Here is a 5,862-nt window from a genome sequence, read left to right on the forward strand (position 1 = left end):
GCTTCATTCAGCGTGGTGGGCAGGGATTTTAGCTAAAACGTTCGACGCAATAAATGCCACGGGCTTAATTCCAGGAATGTGGAAGGAGACCATTATAATTCCTATCTACAAAAAAGGCCCTCCCGGTGACCCAGGGAATTATCGGAATATCAGTCTGCTATCGTCCATTGGGAAAATATATGCCCGTTTTTTGCTGGCAAGGTTGATGAAGTGGTCAGTTGAGGCTGACCTGATTGGACATGAGCAAGCTGGATTTAGATTAAACCGATCCACAACAGACCAGGCAATTATTCTTTATCACTTAGCCCGGAAATACTTGACACCTAGACGGGGCCAACTTTGCGCAGCTTTCATAGATTTGAAAGCTGCGTTTGATAGTATGCCGAGGAAATTACTATGGGATAAACTTGCCAGTTGGGGAATAGATAGAAGGCTCCTGTGGCTTATTTCCCAACTTCATGCCGGGTCCGTGGCCAGGGTGAGATTATCCCCTGCTGGAGACCTGACTAACCCAGTGCCAGTAAATAAGGGTGTATGCCAGGGTTGTATTTTAGCGCCGCTTCTTTTTAACTTATTTATCAGTGATATGAGGAACCCATTAGCCGTCTCACATAAATTTATCCACTCCCCTCGTATAGCAGATTACCGTTGTCCTTTACTTCTCTACGCAGATGATGCTGTACTACTCTCTTACTCCAGAGTGGGTTTAAGGAGGGCACTAAAGATTTTTGCGACATATTGCCATTCTAATCATCTGTCTATTAACCACACCAAGTCCAAAGTACTGATATTTTCAAGGAGTCGAAAACTTTATTCATGGAAACTGGAGGGCACGAAAATCGAACAAGTACACAAATTTAAATATTTAGGAATTTATTTTCAATATAATTTAGAGTGGAAAGCGCATGTTGAATATCTTCAAAACAAGACAAAAGCCCTATCACACTCCCTCCTTCGTTTTTTCTACTCTGAGGGGGCCTTATTCATCCCTGCGGCCCTGAAAGTGTATAGCATCACAGTGATGGCCACAATGACCTATGCTGCACCTTTATGGGCTGCCTTTGCAAACCTCTCTCCATTAGAGTCACTTCAAAGCCAATTCTTACGCCGACTTTTAAAATTACCAACAAACGTAAGTAATGCGGCTATTCGCTTAGAAATGAAGATCCCGTCAGTGGAGTTAGTTATATGGAGGAGAGTTTTGATCTATTGGATATCCCTATGGCATAAACTCCCGAACCACTATCTCATTCAATGCATGTGGCAAGATGACTTCACAAATTTGTGGTCAGGAAAAATCCTTGCCAAATTGCAGTCCTATGAGATCTTGCCCACTGAATTGCTCAAACTGGATCTAAATGTGGCAAAAAGGTGTATAAATCAAAGGCTGGATGATGCGGAGCTATACCAAAATTTCGTAGCTGGTGGTGGAGCCTGTTCGTCGTTAAATTTCGGCATAATCCCTATCTACCGCACTCCGTCCTACTTAACATCGCTTATAGCCGCTTATAGTCTCACCAATATGCCTTCATTAGAGTTAGGTTTAATGTCTTTCCAACAAACGTGCTGAGACATAGATTCACTAAGGGCCAAGTCCCTTCAATGTGTGCTTGTGAAATGAAAACATCTGAATCTCTACATCATGTTATGTTTATCTGCCCTTTGTACAGTTCAGCCCGTGCTAGCATACTAAACTCCATAATCCAGCCAATGGCTGACAAACCAGTAGACCTACAGCTTGTCTGGGTTCTTCAAGATGTGGATCCTTATATTACCCTACAGGTTGCTAAATTCCTAACAGCCATCCTCTCATACAAGAGACGAAATGGAATGTTAGCTGATTATTGATAGTTATAAGAATTTTCTATAACGACATCAGATACTGATTTTAGTGTAGTGCAAAAAATAATAATTTTAATCTTAATCTTAAACTTTTCTTATGAATGGCTAATATTTGTCCTTGTGAGTTGTGAACTGTGTTATACTACTTGTGGCTTGTACGAGTCCGCTGTTTTATTTGATTTCTTGTGTTAGGTTTGTTTCATGATGGGCGTAAAGCCGAATAAACATTTTGATTGGGATGCCCCAATTTTTCTGAGACACTTGATGGGTATGACATACACGTTTACCAGACTGTTCAACTCCCACTGTTTTTCAAGTTGTTTTTCTGTATGTAGCAGAGACAGCAATGTCTGCAGATGGGGAGATGATTATCACCCCTATAATTATGGACACATAATTACCCTGCTAAACAAACTCCAGAAAATGTATGTTCAAGGCCTTGAGAAAATAAACCACAGCTTGAACAATCTGCACCTCACTGTATCTTCTGTTTCTCCCAGCAGTGCCTCACTTACAGATCCTCCTAATAAAGAAAATACAACTTCTGTGTGCAGGCAGAAAAAAAAGTACAATCTTGCAGTTAAGAACTGAGGTGCATTAAATAGGGGAGAAATCAATTAAAATCAATTAAAAAACATGAAATAGGAGTGGAGGAGATGGATGCAGTCACCTTCTTACATCAACTGATCAATGTAGGAATGGGGTCACATCTTGTCAAATTAAGATGAAACAAACTCATCTGAATAAAAGTGGCATTGAAGAAAACAGTGACGTGTGTCTCAAAGTAATTACTTGTCCCCAAAATGCTGGTGTTATTGATACTGCTGCTTGTTTTTCTCCCTCATATTGTGGGCAAGGGCCATTCCATTCTTTCCAGCCTGAAGATGCGTTTTGACCAATGCAAAGTAAGTAACACCTACTTCACTTCACAGGAGTTTTCTCAGCCAGGAAATCTTGTCATTGGGTTTATTGCTTCTCGGTTTTACATGATGCACTTCCCTACAATTTCATCTGAATCGTCCTCTTCAGCACCCCAGAAGGAACTCATGTAAGTCACCCTCTTTTTCCTCTCTGTAGAATTAATGTTTTTTATCTCACATGAATGAAGAACAGATAATGAAGCAACAAGAGGTCTTTTCCTCTCTTATAATCTGAAATGTGAGATGCAAATCATATGTTGGTACTTCTGAACATTTATTAGCTGCACTTTCAGCATAGGTGGGTTTGTTTATTTTTTAGTAGATGCAAACCTGGTGCATATTTTATCACTTAATTCTACTGTTACTTTTTTGCAGCCTTCTAATTTGATAAATCTAGTGTTCCATATTATATGCTTATGCAATTTCTTTCTGGACACCTGATTTTAGAGAGCAGAAGGGCTGCCTTAGTGCAGTGCTTCTTTAAATCTGTTTTTGCTCCACATTCATTTGTTTAAATAGAGCAAATAAAGGAATATAATGCAAGTTTACAGTGTTGTTAATTGAGGCCCCGTCTCCTGCTTTATGATGAAATAAGACACATGGACACAAGTATTTTAGGTAAATTGGCTAAAGAGGCCACAACCTTATTGGTTACAGAATGTGATTGGTATTGGCTTAGGCATTGAATCCAAACAGACTAAAACTGACACCTGCCCGCCATGCAGGAAGTCACAGAAGGGTTAGCAACCTGCAGGGGGAGCTTGTTGATACAAATCAACTGGAAGCTTTCCCCTAGAGTCACCGGAGAGTTGTCCCATGGCCCTAGTCACCACCTGGGCTTCAGACAGGAACCACGACCACTGGATTCCTTTAATGGAATACCCTTCAAAGGGAGTGGTAGGTGATGGCCACAACCTCCCCTCCAACACACAACACATTTTCCAATGCCTAACTGCCAAACCTTACAAAGTTGTGATGATTCGCTATGAGGTAGGTGAAAAATCAAGTGGCTGGTGCCAGTCTGCCAAGAGGAAAAAATTCCTACCAGGCCCCTTCAACAGGCAACCAACCGAGGTCCATAGAAAGGTCAGATATTGAATGCACGAGAATAGAGGGAGGGAGGGAGGGAGGGAGGGAGATCCATGCATGCAGGAAAGAAACAGGCTGAGCCACAGTCCCACGCTCATTTAAGAGTAGCAAACCACGAACCCCCCGTCAGCCATATTGGCTGGCTGTGGGCATGACACAGGCCAGGGACTCTCTGACACAGTGCACCATCCATGCCCCCTGCAAACTGTGGGAAGCGAGACCCACTCACAACTCCTCACTTTGGGGAAGAGGAGAGGCTTTTTCTGATTCATTTGTAAATAATGCACATTGTAGCCCTACCCTAGAAACATTCCATTGGATGTCCATGAGTTTTAGGCTAGAAATATTTCACAGCTCTAGAGCACATGAAAATACTTTTTTCTGAATTGTTCAAAAGACTATAAATTTATGCAAAAAACTGTGCAAAGGCAATGTTGCAATGGATTTGCAGTAAAGGACACCTTACACTGCAAATTGTATTGCAGGAAATATTTTGTGCACAGCAGATTTTTCCTAACGGATGGAGAAGATTGTTGCTACTAAATAAGTAGATCAACCTGCTTTATTTCATGGAGGTGATAAAAAATATGAGAAATAGTATAACTGTCTCTCCCCCCCCCCCCAATTTGTATTGCAGTGTGGTACCCAAAAACTACCAGGAGGTTCTTGCCATGGTATTTGCTGTAGAGGAGATAAACAAAAATCACCATATTTTGCCTAACATCACGTTGGGCTTCCGAATCTATGATAGCATGCACAGGGTTGTAGTCACTTCTAAGCTCTCACTGGACCTACTTTCTCCACGGCATATTTCAGCTCCAAATTATAAATGTGATCGCCAGAACAAATTAATGGCCATTCTTGGCACAAGGTTCACTGAGCTCTCCTTCAATATGGCCACTATTATAAACATGTACAAGATTCCTCAGGTGGGTGTTTTTGAGGATAGCACTGAGATTGTGTGAGATATGAGCATCCAAAATGCTAAGTAAAGGGTTAATACTCACAAGGACTGCAACATTCTAAGAAAGAATCTTGTGAGGTCATATACCTTGTGCATGAGGGAATTGTCTAAGTTGTTACAGTTATGTCAATTAACAACAGTCTTTTTGAGTTCGAGACACGGAGCAGTAGGCCTCTTCAGTTTTGCTGCAGTCTGCCTCAAAGTTTGTTGGTCTGTAAGGGTTTTAGACTTAGTGATAAGCGGAGAGGGGGCTTGGAAGGGCATTTCTCCCTCTCTGCAGCTTGAGCTCCTGCATTTCTTTGGAGAAGAATATTAGACAAACCCTATGACTACTGAGACACCTTTCCAGGAACCAGTGGGTTACACCCTAAATTATGCTTATTTAGATTATTTCAAATTAAATGCATCAAGATTGCCTTGGCTTGACATATCCATTGATCATAATGAAACATTCATTTAAACCAAAGTAGTGGCTGTGGACAAAAGCAATCCATATTAACAATGCATACCCTTAATCCACACATTTTCTGTGCTATTCATATGATATATGTGTTTGCTTTTAGTTCACCTATGCCTGTCTTGACTCAAGGGTGACTGATAGAAGACAGTACCATTCCCTGTACCAGATGGTCCCTAATGATGTCCATGAGTACAATGGGTTGGTCAAGCTACTTTTGCATTTCAAATGGACATGGATTGGTCTCTTTACTATGGAATACATTAATGGAGAAATTTTTTTGCAAGCATTAGTTCCACAGCTTACCCTGAATTACATCTGTGTTGATTTTATACGTAGGATATTGCTATTGGCTTATGCTGAAGGCATGACGGATTTGCTCCTTAGTGAATTTAATAAAATTTCAATGGTCATGTCAAGCGAAGCCAATGTTTTTGTGGTCTATGGTAGTTCCATTTTGATGGACATTTTGATCGGGTATCTTCATATGGCACAACATTCTATCGGTAAAGTATGGCTTGTGACAAGTCATTGGGATTTCAAAACCACCAATAAAGGAGGTGGAATATGCACCATTTACAGGGTGCCTT

Source organism: Podarcis gaigeae, assembly GCF_964106915.1.
Source record: "Podarcis gaigeae genome assembly, chromosome: 13".
Lineage (NCBI taxonomy): Eukaryota > Metazoa > Chordata > Lepidosauria > Squamata > Lacertidae > Podarcis > Podarcis gaigeae.